General features: G+C 44.7%; 1 non-coding gene across 1 annotated transcript; it reads left to right on the forward strand.

Annotated features, from left to right (window-relative positions):
* The first annotated feature begins 13,748 nt into the window (after positions 1–13,748).
* Positions 13,749–13,820, forward strand: TRNAG-UCC (transfer RNA glycine (anticodon UCC)). The gene has a single exon. It is a non-coding gene; the product is annotated as a tRNA-Gly (tRNA).
* The last annotated feature ends 11,107 nt before the right edge of the window (positions 13,821–24,927 follow it).

Raw genomic sequence — 24,927 nt, forward strand, 5'->3', positions numbered from 1 at the left:
GCGGTTACAGTTCGCTTAAACTTGAAGCTGTAAGCAGCTGTCTACAAACTCGTTCCGACTTCCGTTACGGATCTCAAGCAAACGACATGGAACCAAGCAACGGTCTTCCGCGATGCCAGTGAAACCTGCCGAGAGCGGCCGATTGCTGGCCCACGTGACAACACGCTGGTAGAGTTATCGGGGTCGCTTTCGGTCGGTTTTCGGTGCTTTGTAATGTCTGAATACATCAACACGTGAGGCCGGAGATCACGCTCCGGACGCCGCATCACCTCGAGACTCTAGAAGGTCCGGTTCGACGACAGGGTGAGTAAGCGCCCTAGGAAGCATCGGATACGCGCTCTGCCTTGCAAAAAAGGACTTGCTGAGATGCGCGTGCAAAGATTTTTATTATTATTATTATTATTATTATTATTATTATTATTATTATTATTATTATTATTATTATTATTATTATTATTATTATTATTATTATTATTATTATTATTATTATTATTATTATTATTATTATTATTATTATTTTCCTTCCTTGTTCCTTCCTTGGTCGCTGAGGGTAACAAACTGGATTCCAAGGGAAGGAAAGCGTAGCAGGGGGCGGCAGAAAGTTAGGTGGGCGGATGAGATTAAGAAGTTCGCAGGGGTCAAGTGGATGCAGCTAGCACAGAACCGGGTTATGTGGAGAAATATGGGAGAGGCCTTCGCCCTGCAGTGGGTATAATCAGGCTAATGATGATGATGATTATCATTTTGAGTTCTTTTTTTTAGGGGGACAATTATATTCGCGAAAATATAGTTCGCCCTCGTCTTCCAGTGAGCGAAATCTAAACCTAACCCGCAAAAGGGCTCATCAATCCCAATCGTTACAGAACATATGCACAAAAAACGATAAATGCTCCAAATCAAAGCGCGGTTCATCACTTCAGCTAAAGCACTTCGCTTTCTAAACTGCCTGCTGCGATCCTCATGCTCAATTGAGAGCCAAAAGCGTTGATTTACCTACAACAACAACAACAACAACAAACCGACTAAAATAAAACAAAGACGCTCTCTTTCTGGGGACAAGTCGTCGTGTTTTGTTCAAAAACTGGGTTCCTAAGTGAAAGAGGTGCATGAGAGTAAGCGAAGGTACCCCGCAAACTCTAGAACAGCCTTTCCTTGTGCAGAACTTGGTATGCAGCATACGGTTTAACCTCCTTTTGTAACCACGTGTGACGAATCAGCCCTTCTGGTAAACTCAAATATAGGCAAAGGTGGTGAATTTTGGCATCCTCCTGAGAGACACATCGGCGATTAGGGATCAGCTTCGGATTAGTTTCGACCAATAAGGTTTTTTTATAGCGTGAGCTCGCACTGCGCAACACATGGGTATTTTATGTTTCTTTCACCTCCAGCTAAAAAAAATGCTACAGTGACTGGTACTGAAGCCGCAACTTCAGGAAGGATAAAATGCGTAATGCCAAAGCCGTTGAGTTGCCCCGGTAGATAGCAAACAGCGGGTTTATATTCATGCTAAAAAAACTGATATTTTATTATTCTAACTAAAACAAGTAATATTTCACAGTAATTTCTATCATATTCTAACTTACACTAACAATAACATCTAAAGTTCTGAGCGCATTTATCGACAATCTTTTTTTTTCGATCTTTCATCGTCTAGTTATTGATCTGCTGCTGAGAAAGGACCAGCTGAGCGAATTTTTATCGAAGAGAAATTAAAAACTAAAGCGGATAACACCGCGACTTCAAGACCCAAGCGAGAGTATAGATGCAGAAAGTACAGATGTTCTAATCCAAAATAAAACACCCCGGTGTCTAAAACGGATCTGGAAGCCTTCTACTTTATAGCATCCTTTGGCCTGGAGACCTGACTGGAGTATTTGTACTGTTGCCCAAACTCACAAGAATTGTCATCATTAATTCTCGCAGGACGTTGTTAGACAACACAAACACAGCCAGATAACAAAATTTGTTAACATTTAGTGCGGAGCATGAAATTCGGTCACATTCTCGAATAACCGTTAAATGTTGTAGAAATGCAATGTTGTAGTATAGGGAGTGCCTCCATACAGCAAAAACAAGGTCATTCTTCCTCTCACAATATGTTCATATTTATTTACCGTTGAAAGCGCCTGCCGTAAAATCCTGTGAGTAGTACGATGTGCTTTCTTGTACTGCATGCGATCAGTGCTTCAGACATGAACGCGCTTTTTCTGTTGCAAATGTAGAAGGCTCATGATGGTAGAGGTTAACACTCCGTAGCTTTTTTTTTTTTTTTATGCTTTTAATGGTAGTATTGATAGCGGGTTGTCTTGGAGCTAGTTGCTGCGGCGTGGCGGTGAGAGACACGGCCTCCTCCGCACTTTTACGTGCGGAGGAGGCTGGAAAGGCTACAGTTACCACTGACGTCGGCGCTGGCAATCAAGCAGGCTAAAGAGTGGGGGAAAAAACAGAAAGATCGCTATCTTTTTCGTGCATTGACGATCTAGCCTCTCTAAACTCGCCGAGACTACATGCGTGGGGGTCAAAGTGAAACGAAATTAAGGAGTGGCCTGACGTTCGGGTTTTTTTGGGTGAGGTTTTCAGCGCTATCGAGCGGCCTCGAAGCCACTGCAGCACATAAAACGAATTGCGTCACCAAGAACTGCTTCGTCTGAACTCGTGGAAAATTGTCGGAATGTAGAAACAGCCTGGCTACTATATCTGGAAATTTCGTGGCGGGCGTATACCACGTACCGCCGATTAACAGAAACGTATTTATTTGTTTTGAATTTAGGCCTCTAAATATACCGATACGCGATCGCATCAAGAAACTGGTGGATATTCAAGTTTTTACTCAAGTGTATATTTAAATTTCGACCACCTGGGATCCTGTAACGTGCGCTGGCAGAGCACATCTAGCATAGGCTGGCATAGGCGAGCGCCCAAACCACTGCACCACCCCGGTGGACTCCATTGAAGGTGGTAGATAAAAAGTCTTCTTACCGTCGAGATATTCGGAACACTTGAAATGCATTACAAGCTGCACGAGGTGGCTCATATGCAGATCCCCTACGCTCACAGAATTAGACCAAGACTGTAATTAAATTAAATGGTATGCATCAGCAGACGCGTAACGATCGGCCTGATTATAAATTAGCATTTCAGCAGAATGAAGTAAAAAGTCTGTATATCGCTAGGATCGTGATCTATCAGAAATGAAAGAACTGAAAATACAAGCTCCAGGCATAATAAAAAAAAAGGCTGTATTACTGAATGGAGGTGTACGAGTATTCTCTAATAACTGCTTGCAACGGTATGCAACGAAGCTCAGAAATAATTGAAGGGCAGGTATTCATGAATTGGTACGTCATGAAAATAAGTATTGCACAATCTTTGCTTCCTGTGCACACACAATAATGTGGGTCGTGAAGTCCACGATTGTGAAACTACCCGCCGAGCACCTTATGATGTTTCTTGAGGCAAAAAATGAATACACTCGAGAGGGAGCATATCTGGCAGAGGAGTTTCAGTCAATAATTATCAATATTCTCATGAAAGTATTAAAATTGAGAAAAAAACATAAGGTGACTAAAGATGACAATGTCATCAGTCATAAATTGTCTGTGCATTAGACCTCACATTCCGTCTTTACCGGAAGTAACATGAAAAAAGGGTTTGCTTCTCAGCCCTATATGGAGTATACATTTTACGGCCATGTATACCCTAAAGCATACAGCTCTCAACAGGTGGGGGTAATGGTTGTCTCATACATTACCCAGATTAAGAGCTCAAGGAGTGTCACAAGTACTTCACTACGTGTCTAAGGAACAGACGTTTCTGTCTGGATAATTTTGACTAAGACAGCTGTAATCCATAGACAGAAATGTAATATGCAGCAGTTAACACATGTAATAGTTCGGTCCTTGTTATAATTTTCTTTCAAATTTTATCTATAATTTTATCAGATGGGGCTTAAAATGGAAAGATAAAACGAGAAATGCAGTCGGGAGCAAACACAGCAGACAAAAGCACCCTGGGATAGTCGTACGCTGCCGCAGCAGTGGCATGCGCGCCTTGTGGGTTGCCGAGCAGGCCTAAGTACAGCACAGCGCCAATACTTCATCACCAAACGCAGGGCTTTCACACAGTACAGGCGTTCTACCATCTGTCACGGCAGATAACGTGGATGAAAATATAAAAAATCCCAACTTCTCGGAACGGTGAGGTTGGAAGAACCACTGTGCCCGCTGCCGAAGAACTGCAAGGACGTGGTTGAGCACGTCCAGTACTTGCACTGCGTTTTGAGCCGATTGAAGGAGATCGCAAAAAGTAGAGCTCATTCAAACAGTTTGACTCTGCTTGCATAAAACTCACATCTGAATAAGTTGAGATTTTTTGTCTCATTTTAAATGGAGAAGCCATTGGGCTTTGCAAGCGGGAGGAGGTAATTATTTCGTGCAGTTATAGAATACAAACGTTAAAAGTATAATGAAAATACTACTAAACGCTTTGATTATGGTAACAGGAATTCCATCAAGGGCCGCGAAGAAATACCAGTTTAAGCAAATTAAAAGGCTAAGTATATTCATCCCTTAAAAAAAAAAAAAAGAACATTGTATCGAGGGCAGCTGTGCAAAGAGGAGCGGTGCGATCGAAGGCAGGTTTACGAAAAAAAAAAGAAACAGACAAGCAAACATATTGACAAAGTATTGTTTATATATTTCTTGACTGCTTATTAAGCAAATACACTCATCGAGTATATTTGGACGCATGCGATCGTATCGTCAGAAGTCGGTAAGACGCCTCAAGACAGTATTCGCTATAGGTGCAGGCTTTTGCAAAGAGAACGAAAGAGGCAGAATTTTGCGCGCCATTTATCAAGCCCTAGACTGAATGAACTAGATTACTCGTTCACAGCGTCACTGATGTAATGAAAAAGTGCATGATCAGTCGATGGAAGAGAAGAAATAAGCCGACCAAAGTAGACTGCTCAAACAGAAGCAAGCAAGAACAAGTTTCGCAAAAAAAAATTCGGATTATTAGCTCAAGGGGCAGTCTTCAGAGGCTATGAGTGGGGTGCGTAACTTTGAACAGCGCACAAGTGAAGCCTTGTTACTTGTTACTGTAGTGCTGTAACCACTACGAAGTACTTCAAAGTCGTATTCTGACACTTTCGAAATGACCAGTACAATAACAGCAGCTTGTGCCTTAAGTATACTTTTCTAGAAAGTTAAAATATGTAAAATATTAACATGCTGCACTTGTTAAAACGAAATTACTCGTGATGTAAGGGGTGAAGTTCTTTCAAGGCTTGCTTCCAGTATAGTAGCAAGTTCGTGCCATGATATAGTATATATATATATATATATATATATATATATATATATATATATATATATATATATATATATATATATATAGTTCGTGCCATGCTATAGTATATATATATATATATATATATATATATATATATTGTTACGACGTTTATTTACACAGATGGTAGGATACGCTGGAGATTAGCACACCACAGCGGACAGACCCAGCTTCCTCGTCCTCTTCTGCTTATTCCACCAAACCTCATCTTCCTTCAATAAGGACCGCGGGAAGTGCGTGACACTGCCCCCTTCGCAGACGATGCCCGCCGGGCGAGTCAAGGTTCGTCACGTTGATAGAAGGGCTTCATGCGGGCCACGTGGACTACTTGAGTCTTCCGAGAACGACGCCCTTGGGTGGTCACGCGAGAGACTACAAAGTTTACTGCGCTGAGGCGTTCCAATACAACGAAAGGGCCAGTATACTGGTGCAACAGTTTCTGGCACAAGCCGCGCTTACGCAACGGCGTCCAAAGCCACACCAACTCACCAGGGACATAATAAACATCTTGATGACGCTTGTCGTAGCGTTGCTTGTAGCGTTCCTGGGAGGCTAGAGTGCGAAGTCTAGCGAGTCGACGAGCTTCTTCAGCCAAAGAGAGAGTATGCGCTAGTGAAGTTTCAGCAGGGAGTGAGAAAGGCAGAAACGTGTCCAAAGTGCTTCGTGGAGGTCGTGCATAGAGAAGAAAAAACGGACTCTAGCCTGTCGTTTCGTGCTTAGCAGTGTTAAATGCGTATGTTATAAACGGAAGGACTTCATCCCAGTTTTTGTGGCGGGAGTCGACATACATTGCGAGCATATTGCTAAGCGTCCGATTGGTGCGCTCGGTAAGACCATTTGTTTGTGGGTGGTAAGGAGTTGAATGGCGAAACCGGGATGAGCAGAGGCGAAGAAGTTCTTCTACAACTTCTGCGTAAACTGTCGGCCACGATCGCTTATTAACACACGAGGAGGCCCATGTCGAAGAATGATGGACCGTAGTAGGAACGCCGAGACATCAGAAGCAGTGGCTGACGGTATAGCAGCAGTTTCACAGTACCGCGTAAGGTAGTCTACGCAGACTATGACCCAGCGGTTTCCGTTGGAGGAACGGGGAAACGGTCCTAGAAGATCAATTCCTGCCTGTTCGAATGGGGTTCGTGGTGGCGTTATAGGCTGAAGATGACCCGGCGGTGAGCAGGTTGGGTGCTTGAAACGCTGGCACTGGAGGCAGCTGGCCACATAACGTTGAGTAGTTTGACGCATCTTCGGCCAATAAAACCGTTCCTTAGTCCTGTGCAATGTCCTCGCGAAACCCAAGTGTCCAGCTGTGGCATCGTCGTGCATTACCCGAAGAACCTGACACCTAAGACTTGTAGGAACTACCAGAAGAAGCCGCGCACCTACTGACGAATAGTTCTTCCTGTATAGTACACCGTCACGAATGCAGAATGAGGTCTTAGGGTTCCGGGAACTTGCTGCCTCAAAAAGCGGCGCCAACTCGTTGTCGTGCCGCTGCGCAATCTTGAATTCGCCAACATCAGGGAAACTTGTAGAGATAGCAGCTATATATTCATCCAGGACCTCATTGTCGCAATCAGTAGTTTCAAGTGGCAACCGTGACAAGCAGTCAGCATCACCGTGCTTACGACCACTCTTAGAAGACACAGTAAAATTGAATTCTTGAAGGCGCAAAGCCCACCGCGCAAGGCGTCCACAGGGGTCACGAAGGTTTACAAGCCAACATAAGGAATGATGGTCCGTCACAATTTTAAATGCACATCCATAAAGATATGACCTAAACCGTTGCACACCGAATACAACAGCTAAGCATTCCTGTTCAGTTACAGTGTAATTACGCTCAGCCTTGCTCAAAGAACGGCTTGCATATGCAACGACATGTTCATCGCCATTGTGGCGCTGTATGAGCACAGCACCAATTCCAACTGCGCTGGCGTCAGTGTGAAGTTCTGTTGGAGCTGATGGACAGAAGTGGCGTAGTACTGGTCCTGATGTCAAAATAAACTTTAACTGACGAAAGGCGGAGTCACAATCGGCAGTCCACTTGAAAGGCACATCTTTTTGCAGAAGACAAGTAAGGGGATATGCTAGATCAGCAAACTTCGGAACAAAACGCCGAAAATAGGAGCAAAGCCCCAAAAAACTCCTGAGCTGTTTTAACGATTTCGGCCGTTTAAAACAAGTGACAGCTTCGATCTTTTTCGGATCAGGCCTGATTCCAGGCCTGTCTATCTGATGTCCAAGTACTACAGTCTGGCGTTCCCCAAAACGACATTTCTTGGAATTGAGTACCAGACCAGCTTTCTCAATACACTCCAAGACAATCTCTAATCGACTGTTGTGTTCATGAAAAGTTGTCCCGAATATCATTACATCGTCCAAATAACACATACAAATGTGCCACTTCAGCCCGCGCAAAATTGTATCCATGAATCTTTCGAACGTGGCTGGAGCGTTACATAATCCAAACGGCATCACATTAAATTCATACAGCCCGTCTGGGGTGATGAATGCCGTCTTTTCTTTATCTTCCGGGTGCATGGGAATCTGCCAATAGCCTGATCGCAGGTCGACTGAGGAAAAATAGGAGGCGGAATGTAAGCAATCAATGGCGTCATCAATACGTGGCAGGGGATACACGTCCTTCTTGGTAACAGTATTCAAGCGTCGATAATCAACACAAAATCCCCATGTGCCTTCTTTCTTTTTGACTAGAATCACAGGGGCAGCCCACGGACTGGACGATTCCTGAATGATGCCCTTATGCAGCATGTCACGAACTTGTTCTTCGATTGTTTGGCGCTCTGATGGGGATACACGATAAGGCTTCTGGCGGATTGGATCAGCAGTTCCTGTATTGATTCGGTGCTGAGTACGGGAAATGGGAATCCGTGGTGGCGAGTCCCGAGAGAAATCGAAAGCCGCAGTATGTTTCGCCAGAACTTCCACTAAACTGTAACGGTCACTTGTTGGCAGGGATTTGTTAATCATAGCAAGAAAGTTTATCTCATCTTCTTCTGAGCATGCGGTAGGCTGGGAATTGTCTGTGCTGAGCACGGCCACTGATTTAAAAGTGTCTTCGTCAAAGTTGGCAAGTTTTAGACCACGTGGTAATACAACAGGTTCGTTAGACCAGTTAGTCGTCCACAAAGAAGAATGGCCATTCATGACTGAGATGCTGCAGCGGGGAATCAGAATACTTTTCTTCGCGCAGTCGAGGGGGAGTGGTTCAACCACAGCGTCGAACGCATCACTGGCACAGCTGGAACTAACAACTCGTATAAACTCTGCTGACATTGCAGGAATGACTATGTCTTCCGAAACCGAAAGCGTGCTAGGATGGGTCCGCGAATTTTCACGCAAAGCAGATTCAATTCGAGTGCTCACAGAAATGTCTCCATTGCGAAAGTCGAGAGTGGCCCCACATTGCTCCAGAAAATCGAGTCCAAGAATTACGTCATGCGTTGATCGAGTAAGTACTGCGAATTCAGTTCGGAATGTGTGGCCGGCGATAACAAGATTCACGGAACAGACTCCAAGTGGGTTAAGCGGTTTGCCACCAACACCACATAATGTTGTCGCACTATCCCAAGCAAACATAATTTTACGACCAAGGCAGTTTTTAAAAGCGAGACTTATAATAGAAATAGTTGCACCTGTGTCCAACAACGCCATAGCACGTACACCGTCCACAAACACTTCAATTCGGTTTTTTAACATCGAAATGGGCAGAGGCACGGGTAAGCTAGAATCATTTGTGACCTCACCCCCATCGGCCGCACTCACTAGTTTCCCGGAGGTGGCGACCTTCGTCGGGGAGAAGGGAGCGTCGTAGGCGCCGAGATGGTGGTGTCAGGCTACGGTCAGAGGCCGGTGATTCGTTTCGGTTCAGCACCATTCTGCGTTCTTGACGGCTAGCTGTTGCACTGTACTCATTCCGGCCAGGTGTTCTATATGAATCATCATTGTCAGCAGGAAGCCTTGTACGGGAGTTCACCCACTGTCGGCGATACTGCTGGTACGGACGACGGTTGCGGCAAAAGCGGGAAATGTGGCCGATCATTCCGCAGGCATAACACACTGGCGGCTCACGTTCGTTCGATGAATAAGGCTCATCGTCGCTTGTAATAAACGTTTCATGCTGTGGATGTGGTCGACGGGGAAAACGAGAGTGCTCGCTGTTGTAGGCGTTGATGGTAAGAGGTTGGATGTTCGGGCGATGAGCAGCAGAGTATCGGGTGTCCGAAGGAGACGTAACAGAGGGAGCACAACAGGTAGAAGATGGGCTATTGTCTGACGAAGAGGTGCCACTGTAGACGGGTCTGACGTGGCCCCCAATATCTTGATGCCTCCGAAGCTCTTCGCGGACGATCTGGCGGATTGTATCTGCCAGGCTTGTCGTTTCAGACACATCCACACTAGCGACAGTTGTCACTTTAGGCAGCCGACCAAACTTCGGAATGATACGGCATCGCTTCAAAGACTCAAACGTGCGGCAGTGTCGTGTTACATCAGCGGTGGTATTCAAATCGTCCCTGCAGATAAGAAAGTTGTACACGTCTTGCGCTATTCCTTTCAGGCGATGACCCACTCTGTCTTCCTCAGTCATCCGAGCATCGACTATTCTGCACAGCTTGAGGACTTCTTCTATGTAAGTTGTGCAGGTCTCCCCCGGTACTTGCGCTCGTTGAGCCAGAGTCTGTTCGGCGCTCTTTTTTTCGAGCATCGGCATCACCGAATCCCGCTCTCATTTCTTCCATGAAGCAATCCCAGGTGGTAAGAGATGCTTCATGATTGTCAAACCATGTTAGCGCAGTTTCTTCAAGAAAAAATACCGCATTCGCCAACTTGGTAGTCGCATCCCAGCGGTTGTATTTGCTCACCCGATTGTAGTGGGTGAGCCAGTCATCCACGTCTTCCCCGGGCTTGCCATAGAAGTGCCGGGGTTCCCGATAAGGCTGTGCGGTGGTCGGATGAGCTGCTGGTGTGGGCTGCGTTGAACCATCTGCTTGCGCCATCTCCGTCCGAAGGGGGGGTAGCCCAGCAATTCTTCTGCTCCGGCGAAGTAGGAGAGGTTCCGTGGTGATCTGTACCCCGCACCTCCACCACACTAGTTACGACGTTTATTTACACAGATAGTAGGATACGCTGGAGATTAGCCCACCACAGCGGACAGACCCAGCTTCCTCGTCCTCTTCTGCTTATTCCACCAAACCTCATCTTCCTTCAATAAGGACCGCGGGAAGTGCGTGACAATATATATATATATATATATATATATATATATATATATATATATATATATATATATATATATATATATATATATATATATATATATATATATATAAATAAGACACCTATGCGTTTTTTTTATTAATCAGATCAATATGTCTAAGATTTATGTGAAGTACCGTTATTGTGGTGCTGACAAAGACTCTTGAGAGTTCCTTTTACTGCCAGAAGATCAAATCAGTCCATATTGTCGACCATAAACCCTGACTGCTCATTGGAGGGTCAAATTCTAAAGTTAAAGCTCAGCTACTTTGGTCATCTGATGAGAAGAGAGGAGTCGCTGGAGAAAGATTTGATGTTGGGAAAGGTTGAGGGTCGCCGGAGAAGGGGTAGGCAGCGAACGCGATGGTTAGATGGCATCCTCGAGGCACTGCAGATGAAGTTATGTGATGTTAGGAAGATAGTGAGAGACCGGAAAGCGTGGCGTGACATGGTCCATAGGGTCACGAAGAGTCGGACACGACTGAACGACTGAACTGAACTGATATATATATAGGTGTCCCACCGTTGTCGCTAATGGCGAAGGTAGCGGGTATAATTTGTTTTAAGCGATATCGGCGTAAAAATTGATGGGAACACAAGAACACTGTATGATTAGACGGGCGGTGCCTTTCCCATGCTGATGGCACTTGAAATTAGTGCAGCTGAACTGCTCTGACTCTACATCTGTTTTCACATGGCATTTCTTGTACTGAGGACATCTTTCTCACATAAAGCCGCCCTTTCTTGCGCTAATATCACTTAATATGAAGACATTTGCAAAGCGAGCCCTATTTTCTCTCCTTTACAGTACATTTCGATATCTCCCATAGAAAGCTTTTCACTTCCACTTAAACGAACTTCAAACCAGACCGCCTTTGCAATAGCTTGCAGACCACAACGTCGAGAACATTACGCATAACTCTCAAGAGACTTAGGCAATCCTGACTGCCTTTATTTTGTTACAACTCTTTGAAACAGCCCACTAATATGTGCAGAAAAGCTGTCTAGAAAGAAGTCATTGGACTGAATTTCACAGGCCAGAGAGGCTTCTGTAACTGCTACAGAAGAGAAACAGAAAGACTGCACTTTCAGCTCTGTTATATGAAGGCCACGGCGGTTGCGGCGAAAAGAATCCAAGCTGGAGGCCATATTTTTCATCAGTAGTCGCCTCGTACAAACGCAAAGTAATGCCCTGACGACGACGCAAAAGTTGAAACGCGCAAGTGAAGACGAAGTTCGCTTGACGCCTGTTTCAAAAGAGCAAGAAGAAGAAGGAGATATGTTTCAAGAGGCCAGGCAGAAGGAGTGTACGGGGACGGAACAAAGAAATAGAATTGCCAGTGTTACTATCATTGGGGGGGGGGGGGCGAGCGCCAAAGGATTTGCGTTGGATTCAATTTGTGGAATTCAACATGATTATATAATTACAACTGGTTAGTTCAATCGCTAACTCTTTTAAAATCCTTCGAGATTTTCTTTTTCGCCAATTTTTTCTTTTTCATTTTACTTTATTATTATGTCGTCTCACATCGCTGCATTTTGCAAAATTTCCGCTTGGGCCAATATTTGGCGCCACTACACCTTGGCCAATCCACCAATGTGGGCATGTTCCATGTTTCAAGAGGCCAACGAGATGAAGAAGAGGAGGAGCGGGGCACGGTAGAGGGAAGGAGAGAGACGAAAAAGGAGAGTAAATTGGGAGGGAATGGAACAGAAGAGGGAGAGATGAAGGTAGGGAGGGAAGGAAACTGAGATCGGACATGACGAGATCCGACAGCGTAAGTCCCGGCAGCAAAGCCCTCGGCCTTCGATTAATACCTTCGACCACCAGATGGTTCTGGAGGCAACATCCCGAAGGATGGTGTGTCCAGGGTGTGGAGGACTGGTGGCGCAGCTGGGGCACCTAAGCAGTACTGTGGACATGAATAATGAACACCACTTGGGCCTTTCTGGCTACCACTGCGTGAATGAACTGAAGTAAACTTGCGCGAGTTTGTTTTACCACGTTGCGAGGCGACCTTCGCCATCTACTCCCTAGAGTAATATAATAGCCGGGTCTTGAATTTTGTCTTCTTTGGCTTAAACTACCTGTGTTCTCTCACTGCGGTCAGGGGGGGGGGGGGGGGGGGGGGGGGGGCAGGGCGTGTAGGACATCGCGTGAAGTTTCCAGGCCTAGTCGACAGCAAACAAAAAAAAAAACATTTCAGAAATATGATCAAGAAAAAATGTTATACATGCAAAAAAATGCAGCATTTCACCGCGATTATCTACAGCGCGGTTCGAAAGGGAAAATATATTTTTTTTTATGTTTGTGCGCCGATTAGGAGCTGAGCGCATAAATTCGCGGAACTATAGAGTGTAGCCGCTTGAACGAATCATATTTAAATGCCACAGTCTGAATAAGTTACAACCGCAGCTCTCGTCTTTTCTTATTTTTTTCAGTAGCGAACGTCTTTCTTCACGTCAGCATATTTCATAGTAATATTCAGCAACTATCCTAGCCGCAGGTCTCTTGACCGTCTCGAAAGTGCCGACAAATTTTCAGCAAAATTTTTGCTGGCATTTAACTCTAGACAAGGTTTACGCTGTGGTAAGGAATTGCCTGAATAGTGAACCCACTGGATCGCCGTAAACTCGCTAAAGGAAGAAAACAACATTACTCCAAAACATAAAATATCATATATCACGATGTGCAGCCGCTGCTATACCCCGGCCTGTCACTGCCGCACTGAGGAAGTGAAATAGCCGGGGGAGAGAAATGAAGCTTAAATTCAGTGCTCATCCAACAGGTGGCAGTGAGCCTATTGTGGAGCTAGCCTGAAGCGGCTGAAAGAAATGCAACGCGGGAATGTTTTTGCTTTATTTTTTTTTTATTTATTTTTTTTGTCTCCCATTGCCTTGAAGACCGGCACAAAGAGCGGCAGCTGCTCGACAAAGAAGTGCTAGATTACGCAATTTTTTTTCCGCAAGAAAAGAAACAAAATACAGACGGAAGCAAAAGCGCGATGCCGGACTCGTGCGGCGGAGAGAAACCGGTCTCGCAACCAAACAGCCTCCTTTTTTTACTCTTGTTGTTGGCTTCGAGGATATGAAATATCTGTGTGCGATCCCACTGAACAACTGCGTCGGTGGTATAGTGGTTAGCATAGCTGCCTTCCAAGCAGTTGACCCGGGTTCGATTCCCGGCCGACGCATTGTTTTTCTTTTAACCATGGCGACAAAACTGAGCATGCGACATGCAGTGCGATTTTATTCCGCCTATATTGAAAGGCAAACACCTTTGTACGTTGCTACAATTACATATCGCATAACGGAGAAAACTGTATTTCAGTGTGTTTCGATTGAATTTATCGAGAACTGGCAAAAAAGAAAAAGAGAGAACTGTTTTAGCGATGCAATTGAAGTGTGTTAAAAAGCATTGACAGGCAATGCGTAACATTTAATTTTCGTTGCGCTAACATCGCATACAATTTTCTGCGTCCATTTTTACTGCTCAGTGAGTTCAATTTTTTCGAGAGCAGGACCTGGGAGGCTGCTCGGCGGTAAGGTGCTCGAATGTTTGCCGCACGTCTTCGGCGCATTGTACGCCGCTCGTTGAAGGTCCCGGTTCCACACAGAGCCGTTAAACCGTCGTGGGAAGCTCGCACGCCACCACTTCAACGGAAGATTTGCATCTGGCATGCACGCCCCGCTCCGACACTTCCACCCCACTTCTCAGATCACTTTATCCGCCTCCGCAGCCTTACAGGGTAGCCACCCGCCGGGTCGTTGCCTTGGAACCACCCTCAGGTTGTCCATTATTTCGCACGTGTCAGTATTGCCTTTATCCACGATGGGTCGTTCCTCATCTGGGTCCTTCCCGTGGCAGGCACACTCCGGCCCCACCCTCCTCTCCCATGAAAGTACAGGGGACCATTTTCTTTTGTGAAGTCCAAAATGTGACCCCTATAGTGAGCCACTATACCGTATCATAGGTGAGCAGGAAGACGTCATCGTCATCAGCAGGGCGAAGGCCTCTCCTTTGTGCTAGCTGCATCCACTTGACCCCTGCGAACTTCTTAACCTTATCCGCCCACCTAACTTTCTGCCGCCCATGCTACGCTTTCCTCCCCATGGAATCCAACAACTGTACAGGAACGAGGACTACTGTAAGATAAATGAACGCGACGTAGTGCCGTAAGAGGATTTACAGAGGAAAAAAAAGTATTAAGGACACTTGAGCTTGAGTTTCAGCTCACCTAACTACAAATCCCTTAACATGAGCCTCTGGTATCTCACATATTCTTATCAGCACACTGTAATAATGTTATGCAGCTAGCAGTTGCGGGCTACCACTAGGCACGGGCCCCCGCAAGCCGTACGAATGTGCCTGTGTGGCCTATAGAGTAATGGGCCTGAGTCACCATCCAAGAGCCCTGGAAAGTTGGTTTCTGTCCCAACCTTCAATCTCAAACGAACAGTCCGAGTTGGCAGCTCCTCCCAACTTTGTGATATCATGCGGTCTTGTTAGCTCATACGAACCACCCAAGAATCAGCACTCGGCCATAGGACCTTCCATCCGCCGCCTGAGAGCGCCCGTGAATGCTCATTCAAAACGCAGACAACGCCAAATTTTATTTCCAATGAGGCATTTAACGATCTCCTTTCAAACAGTGAAAGTGAGCAGGAGTTCAACGGGGATAGAGGAAAAGTATCTGCTGCCACCAGCAGTCCCAGAAAAGAGAATGTGTCCGTGCTCGGGCTGTTTATGATAATGATGATGACCTGAGACAAAATGGCACATACCCACGGCGGGGGATTGGCCAGGGTACATTGCAGATTGTAAATTTTCATGTTCAAGGACTGGAGTACTCAGATAAATATGGATATTTAACTAGAATTTGTAAAAAATAAAAAGGAAAAGAAAAGGTACTGAAATCGTACCTAGCATAGGAATCTACGTGCTGAAATTATGTAATCATGAATAAAATCGCAAATTGGTTTTAAGGCATATCCCTTGACGCTTGCTTCGAAGGAGAGGAGAACTGGAAGGGTTAGTGGAAGGCCTAATCTCGAAAGGGGAGTTGCTAAGTAAATTTTGCGGAGAAATGCGAACCTCCGGCAGAAGAGAAAAAAATGATCTATGGATTCAATTTCTTTGCAATACTCGCAGAGGTTAGTAGCGGATAGCCCCGAACGACATAAATACAGATTTAGTTTCGGTAATCTGCAGCGCAAGGGAGTTATAGACACTTCACATAGCCTTGAAACACACATGCGGCCACGCCAAGGCCATCTGAGGTGTTGGTAATCTGGTGCAAAAAGGAGAGGCTTGTTACTGAGGTGATGGAGACGTTGGAAATTTTGAAATCGTGCTAAAGTTAAGTAAACGGTATTGGAACAAGACGTCCACTAAGAGCGGATTTTGCTAAAAAATCTGCCCTTTCATTATATGTAATACCACAGTGGCCTGGGACCCATTGAAAACGCAAATCTGAAATGTGAGGAGGAAGGGAAAAATAATGTGAACGGCAAAGCAGAGTGTCCTTCGAATTTTCAATCGATGATAGCACGGATAGGATGTCAGAAAGAAAACTACCCTTATAAATATTACTAGGGATTTTAGTCAAGGCCAACGCAATGGCCAGAAACTCAGCAGCGAAAATTGGCGTATAGTGTGGGACCAGAAATGAATAACTCCAGTCAAGAGCCTGGGAGTATATGCCAACAGCTGCTTTTTCATCCTGCTGAGACGCATCTGTAAAAATGGCAATATGACTCGGAAAATTGTCTAGGTAATAAGGGCATTTAATACATTGGCAGACAAATGCTTAGCATTCCCTGGGAGGGTGTCACCAAATTAAATTATAGTATCAGGCCGCCGGTGGTCAACTTGTACTAAAGAGGTTACTGATACTGAAAGTTACGACAGCAGGGAATTAGTAAACACAACCTGAGGGAGCTTATACCTAGGCCAAATATTATCAAAGACGTATGATGGGATCGAAGCAATAATGGGGTTAGCCACTCCAGGGACTGGCTCCAAAGACCTCAAATACGTTCGCACAGTTAGAGGCTGAAACCGTGAATTTAGGTTAGGTATCCGAGCTTCCAAGTATTGCAGTGCATTGGCCACTGATTTGGGCAGACCTAAACAAAAGCGCCGAGCTCGTCGTTCCAAAACAAACAGGGGCTCAAGCTTGTACCTTGGGCACCCAGAAAAGAGAATGGAGCCGAATTCAAGTATTGGTCGTACGTAGGTCTTATAAAGCAAGAGCAGAGTGCCCCGACGCATACCATATTTCTTATTGCTGATTCTTATCAAACGGCCAAGGGCATGTTCACCTTTAAGCACAAGGCTTCTAATTTGAGGCCTCCAGTCTAACTGTGGGTCGTATAATACACCCAAATATTTAATAGAATCAACCTGCGGGATTAGGACAGAATGACAAGACAAGGAAATGTTAACAGGGGATGTCTGTGGAAATACTAGGACGGCACATTTGTTGACATCTAAAGTTAGCCTTAGGCTGTCCAGCCAGACCTCCAGGGCATTTAGATGATCTTGCAACAATTGATATATGGTTTTAAAATGTGTGGCAGAAGCGAAAAAAGCTATATCGTCTGCATACACATAAACCTTGACGGCCGGGTGAATAGGAATGTCTCGCATTAATATATTAAACAATAACGGTGACAGGACTGCTCCCTGGGGTACACCTCTTGACTGGGTGCAAGTGTTGGAATTTAATGCATTCTTTGTGCAGAAGAATGATCTATTCTTTAAAAATTCCTTAATCCACGCAAAGATGTATAATGGAGGATGTAGATCAGCTAGCTTATGAAGCAAAATGCTGTATTCTACGCTGTCGTATGCCTTGGCAATATCTAAAGTAACTAGAGCTGAAACCTCTTTTTGCCTCATGGCAACCCTAATACGACTCTCGAAGTCTACGTGTGCGTTCCAAATCGAGCATCCCTGTCGAAATCCAATCTGAGCCTCGCTAAAGCCTTGGAAAGATGGAACATGATCCGTGAGACGAGAGCAGACTATCAGTTCTATAAGCTTAACTAAATTTGAAGTGATAGCAATCGGCCGAATGTTCTCGAGATCAAACCCTTTCCCCTGGTCTTTAAGTAGCAAAATAATTTTCGATGTTTTCCAAGCTTGTGGAATCCAAGCTTTTCCTAAGACCAATTCACAATCTGCAATAGGTCCGAGGCAAAGTCTTTAAATAGTATTTTCAGCATGGTAAAAGATATTCTGTCAACTCCAGGGGCAGCCGAATGCAGGCAATTAACTACAGACAATAATTCAGATATAGTTACCTCAGTGAAGTTTATACCAAACTGCAATCGGGCTGAAGAAAAGGTAGTGCAAGCTTGAAAGCGCGCCGCAAGGCCTTGGGAAATTGATTCCAATTGATCTAATTCATATTTTTAGACAAAACAGTGGACTGGTTGGTATGAAAGGAGGGCAAAACTTTTGTACGTTCCATGTACCTATAGAGAGATTTCCGGTTGACTGGGTTAGACAAATAGGTGTTCAGATTCGCATTATAGTCTTCCTTAGCCTTGGACATTATTCTTTTAAATGAAGCTGCAAAGAATTTGTAATTAATTCAATTGTTTGGGCACTGATTATGGTCTAGGCGCTTCCATGTGGCTTTCCTCTGACGATAGGCTTTTTCGCAATCTTCATTTCACCAGCTCGAAGGAGTCTTTTTTTTAATGGCAGATTGAACTGTAAACTCTGATAGCCGAGTTGCGTCTAAAACTAAAGACAATACTTCAGGACCGCGATTCGATTTATCATAAGGGGCAGATGACCTGAATGCCTCTCCTAGACATTTCTTGAACAGGGTAATGTTGACAAATTTACACGATGTACCAGTTGACTTAATCGGATTACATGCAATGTTGAAAGTGATAGGGTAGTGGTCACTTGATGTACCGATGTCTATTGTAGACCACGATGATACTCCAATACCATTTGTAGCTAATGTTAAATCAATAGTTGAATGAGAATTTGCTCTCATTTAAGTATAGGCGCGACTATTATAGCATTGCATATCATTTCTAGACAACCAAGACCAAAGTAACTACCCGCTATAGTCTGTTCTGAAACCCCATATGACATGATGGGAATTGAAGTCCCCAGCCAAAACTACATTTGAATAAGGTGTTGGCAAATCTTCTAAACAATCTGTCCTACGGACGCCTGTGGCAAAGTAGATATTTGCAATTATGACCGGGACACACTGCGGGACAATTAACTCAACGGCAAGTATCTCACAATCATGCCCAATAAATTCATAAACCACTTCAGCACGATGAACTAGATTTGTTGAAATCAATGGTAACAAGCCTCTGCCCCTGCCGTGTGGGCGATCAGCTTTAAAAACCCGGTAATTTCTAATTGTGAAAGGACGATTAGGAGAGAGCCAAGTTTCTTGCAGTAAGATAATATCAGGGGTAATTTTAAGAATAAAGTACTGTAGATCGTCGAAAGAAGATAAGATAGAGCAACGATTCCACTGTAGTACAGAGATTCCCGCCATGATTATTGCTTTAAAAATGAGGCAGCAACAGCCTGTTTCAACACAACCGTTTTCTTTGCAATCCTTGTGTACCTTTCTTAGATTTCACATGCGGATGGTCCGATTTATTAGGAGAAGAGGAAGTACGACGCTTCTGAGATGGGCAGGCCATCTCAACATCTGACTGACATACGGTAGAAATAGGGATTGAGTCAGTATCATTTGCTTCCACAGGTGTGGACGCAAAAGAGGAGGTAGGTTGAATGTTATCTAATGTTTTATAGGCAATTGAGCAGGTAGACGGGGTTAGAGTATCTAAGGACAACGATGCAGCCTGTGCGGAAATTACTTGCTGCAAAGCATCGCTGAATGTATTAATCAAGCGATCAATTACCCTAGCAACAGCCTTCTCTACTCCAGCAACAGCCGAGTTTGTTAAGCTTGCTTCAACATCAGGAGTTGAGGTGCGGACAACATTTGCGTATGCACTCTGTTTTTTTGTTTTGTTTTTTTTTTGCTACTAGGGTATAAGCTTCTGCTCGCGAGCACCTGTCGCGTTGAATAATGTCTAGGACACTGCTCATCGGCTCTCTTTGGACAAGTGGGATCATCCGCTGTGTGACTGCATTGGCAAAGGCAGCAGTTAATAGACTCAGATGTGCAGTGATCTGAAGCATGATCACCGCTGCAAACGCGGCAGCGCGTTGCCGACTTCCACGCTTTGGCACTGTTCCCAAAACGCCAGCACTTTTTGCATTGTAATGGCCGAGGATGCACAGGGTCAACATGGTATATAATTGGCCAAACTTTAATTTCACTTGGGCAAGAGGACCCTGCAAATGTGGCAATTACTGACTCCGTTGGTACGCGTGAGCCTCCAGCCTGTCTGCTACAACGGTACACTGACATGATACCAACACCGGCCTCATGAAGGTCCTCAAGAAGGTACTCAAGAATCTCTGCTTGCGTAGTGGATGAATCAACCCCGCGGATTATTCCCTTAACGCATGCAAGCTGTTCTGGAATAAATGCCTTCACAGGCAATGAGGCAAATGTAGTGCGATGCAGTAAGTCAGCAACGCAATCCAAGTCATCAGATTTGCATAATAAACCTCTTCTATCAAATGCTCGCACCTCCGAAATATACAGGTATCGGCTGGCTGCAGCTTTCAGTTGATCTTGGATTAGACGAGGATTTTTTATTTTAATTAATCCATCTCCAACAGGAATAAGTGCCACCGGAATATGTTTGGCATCATTTGCAGAAAAGCCTTTTAGAGGTAGGTTATCTGCCGGCCAACTGGCGAACCAGTTTGCGGGACCTGAGCCCGGCGAAGACAATGTCATGACCGTAGCCCTAACTGGGCATGGGACCTGAGCCATAAAGGGGAAACGGCACTCGACTACTGTTCCCAAGGACGCGGGATCGAATCCCGGCTTCGGCGGCCGCTTTTCGATGGAGGCGAAAAGCAAGGTGCCCGTGTTCTGTGCGATGGCAGTGCACGTTAAAGAACCCCAGGTGGTCGAAATTTCCGGAGTCCTCCACTACGGCGTCTCTCATAGCCTAAGTCGCTTTGGGACGTTAAACCCCACAAACCACCTAAAGGGGAAACCTGGCAAAATCCCCCACTCGCGGAACGGCCTCACCAGTGCACAATCAGAAGAGTCCAAGACAGGCAGAGGACCAAGCCGCAGTGGGTCAGGCAACAGAAAAAACTAGGTCAAAACGGAAATGAGGACATTATACAACTTTTCAGAAATCAGGCTTCCCATTTGGACGATATAATGGCTGGTTTGCCCAAAATAACGGAGTTACTGTGTTTTTCTAGATTCTATGCAGCGCTGCTTGTCTTATATTTACAGCAACGTTTCTCGTTATTCGGATGCAGAAATTTTTCGTGCCGGTATTGCAGTAAAGATAATTAGGGACATAACTTGATTAAAAAGTTCGAAGCTGTAGTTTTATTCTGATGTCAGATTTAAGATGAGAAAATTTGACGCTAAGCGGCACTGTGGACACCAATTCAGGTGTGGTATTTGCTGCGCCCATTGGGTTTTTCCAATATATATAAAGTGTGTGTGTGTGTGTGTGCGTGCGTGCGTGCGTGCGTGCGTGCGTGTGTGTGTGTGTGTGTGTGTGTGTGTGTGTGTGTGTGTGTGTGTGTGTGTGTGTGTGTGTGTGTGTGTGTGTGTGTGTGTGTGTGTGTGTGTGTGTGTGTGTGTGTGTGTGTGTGTGTGTGTGTGTGTGTGTGTGTGTGTGTGTGTGTGTGTGTGTGTGTGTGTGTGTGTGTGTGTGCGTGTGCGCGTGTGTGTGTGCGCGCGCGTGTGTGTGTGTGTGTGTGTGTGTGTGTGTGTGTGTGTGTGTGTGTGTGTGTGTGTGTGTGTGTGTGTGTGTGTGTGTGTGTGTGTGTGTGTGTGTGTGTGTGTGTGTGTGTGTGTGTGTGTGTGTGTGTGTGTGTGTGTGTAAAGAAAGAAAGAAAGAAATAAAGAAAGAAAGAAAGAAAGAAAGAAAGAAAGAAAGAAAGAAAGAAAGAAAGAAAGAAAGAAAGAAAGAAAGAAAGAAAGAAAGAAGGAAAGAAAGAAAGAAAGAAAGAAAGAAAGAAAGAAAGAAAGAAAGAAAGAAAGAAAGAAAGAAAGAAAGAAAGAACACAAGGAAGAAAGCACTATTGCAACCTGTAACCTGTCTGGAACTCGCAGGCTGCACCAGCTTTGGTGTCCTCCAGATCATCATTATCGTCATCATCCGCCGGACTATATCCACTTCAGGGCGAAGGCCTCTCCTATTTTCCACCAATTAACCCAGCACTGCGATAACTGTATCCGCTCAACCCCTGCGAAATTCTTAACCTCATCCGCCCATGTAATTTTCTGCAGCCCCCTGCTACGCTTTCTTTCCCTTGGAATCGAGTTTGTTACCCTAAGCGACCATCGGTTATCCTCTCTTCGCACTGCATGTCTTTCCCATGCCCATTTCTTCTTGATTTCCACTAGAATGTCAGTAACTTTAGTTATTTCTCTGGCCCACTCGGCATGCTTCCTATCTCTTAACGTTACCCCTACCATTTTTCGTTCCATAGCACTCTGCGTTTTCCTCAGCTTAAGTAGAACCCTCTTCGTTATATAGCCTCCACGTTTCAGCCCCATAGGTGAGTACAGGTAAGATGCAACTGTTGTATACTTTCCTCTTGAGCGATACCAGTAAGCTGCTAGTCATAATATGAGAGTACTTTCCAAATGCGCTCCATCCCAACCTTATTCCCCTAGTTAGTTCCCTTTCATGGTCCGGATCTGCGGTTACTACCTGTCCTAAGTAAGCATATTCGCCTACCACTTCCAGTGATTCGCTACCTATTGGAAACTACTGTTCTTTCTCAATGCTGTTGAACATTAGCTTAGTCTTCTGCATATTGATTTGCAAATCTACCTTTTCACTTTTCCTGTCTAGGTCACTAATCATATTGATTTTAAAGCCTACCCTTCTACTTTTCTTGTCTCGGTCATCAATCATTATAATCATTATTTGTAGTTCATCCCATGAGTTACTTAGCAAAGAAATGCCATCAGCGAATCGCATATCACTGACACATTCTCCATCGACCCTGATCCCTAATTGCTCCTATTCCATGTCTCTGAATACATCCTTTAAGCAAGCTGTAAATAGCACTGGGGAGATTTTGCCCCCTCGCCTAACGCCTTTCTTAATTAAAATTTTATTATTTTCTTTACGGAGAACTATGGTTGCTGTGCAGCCATTATAGACATCTTCCAGTACTTTCATGTATGTCTCACCTGCAACCTGATTTCGCAATGCCTGCATGACTGCTGAGGTTTCCACTGAGTCGAATGCTTACTCGTAGTCAATGAATACTATGTAGAAGGGCTGATTATATTTCAAGCACATTTCTATTTAACGCTTGATAGTATAGATATGATCGATGGTAGAATACCCTTTCCAAAAACCTGCCTGATCCTACGGTTGATTGAAGTCTAAGCTTGTGCTGGTCCTGTTAGTGCTTACCTTAGTAAATACCTTGTATGTAACGGATAGTAAGGTGATTGCCCTGTAATTTTTGAAGTCCTTGTCATCTCTTTTCTTATGAATTAAGATAATGTTAGCATTCTTCCATGATTCCGGTACATTCGACGTCATCAAGCAATGCGTATACAAGGCGGCCAGATTTTCTCGCATGATAACCTTCACGCCCTTTAACAAATTTGTAGTTACTTGATACTTTCTAGCTGTTTTTTCCCTTTCCATAGCTTCTAAACCTTTCTTAACATCATCATTCATTACTGGCGAAGCGCCTGATTGGTCTTCACTACTGCCAATCTCATTATTGTCCCGACTACTTCGGCTACTGTACAGGTCAATTTAGAACGCCTAGGCTATCTTGATTATCTCATCCAAATTAGTAGTGACATTGCCCGCCTTGTCCCTCAGTGCATACATCTGATTTTTGCATATGCCCAATTTCATTTTCCCTGCTTTCAGGCTACGACCGTTCTTTAGAGCATACTCAATTTTCCCCGTGTTATACTCCTTTATGTCTGCCACTTTATGCTTATTGATTAGCTTTGATATCTCTACCAGTTCTATCACGTCTGTTGGGTTGGAGGCTTTCATAGTTTGGCGTTTTTTAATCAAATCTTTTATCCACATAGATAGTTTACCAGTATCCTATTTAACTATCCTACCGCCTACTTCTTGCGCGAACGCAGTAGTGATATCTCCAAAATCATTGTTCTTTGCTTCTAGGTTAAAGTCGGCTTCTTCCGTTAGCGCTGAATTCTGCAGCGAGATCCTGAATTCTTCTATTTCCCCCTTACCTTTAATTCGCTGATTGATTTCTTCCTCACTAATATGTTCCGTTCTCTCTTCGGGTCCAGATTAATTCGAGACCTTACTATCCTGTCTGCCTCGAACCTTTCCGCTTACCTCTACGTCCTGTACAATTCCAGGGTTAGAACACAGTATGAAATCAATGTCATTCTTAGCCTCCCCGTTAGGGCTTTTCCATGTCGACTTCCGGTTCTTCCGTTTGCTGAAGAAGGTGTTCATGATTTTTAGGTTATTGCGTTCAGCGAGCTCAACTAATAACTCCCCCCTGCTATTCCTTGACCCAGAGCCATAGTTACCTACTTCCTAGTCTCCAGCTTTCTTATTGCCTATACCTTGGCATTGAGGTACCCATCAGCCCACTATACTGTGCTGTGTTTTTACTTTCCCCATTGCCAATTCCACATCTTCGTAGAAACTTTTGACCGTCTACTCATTATGACATGTTGGCGCGTAGGCCTGTACAACCTTCAGGTTACACCACTTATTAGGCTTTATTACGATGAATGCCACCCTCTCATTAATGCTATAGAACTCATCTACATAACCAGATATATGCTTATTGAGAAGGCACCCCACTCTTAGTTCTCGCTTCTCCGGTAAACCTCGATAGCACAATACATGCCAGCCCTAGTATATGCCTAACTTGACCTCCTAACCTCACTAAGCCCTATGACATCCCATTTCATACCATCTAGTTCCTCTAACAGCATTGCTAAACTAGCCTCACAAGCTAGGGTTCTAGCGTTAAACGTTGCCAGGATCAGTTGTCAATAGCGGCTTGCATGGAGCCAGAAATTCTTGGCACCCTATGCTGAGTCACAGGTCTGACCACCGCCGTGGTCAGTTGCTCCGAGCCGCTGGGGACTGAAGGCCAGGGATTTATTAGAGTATTGATAGAAGGTTGTCCCCCAGGTGGTGCTTTCTTTCTTTTTTTTTTAGAAG

This window comes from Amblyomma maculatum, chromosome 1 (assembly GCF_055883805.1).
Source record: "Amblyomma maculatum isolate TAMU_Amacu chromosome 1, ASM5588380v1, whole genome shotgun sequence".
NCBI classification, from domain to species: domain Eukaryota; kingdom Metazoa; phylum Arthropoda; class Arachnida; order Ixodida; family Ixodidae; genus Amblyomma; species Amblyomma maculatum.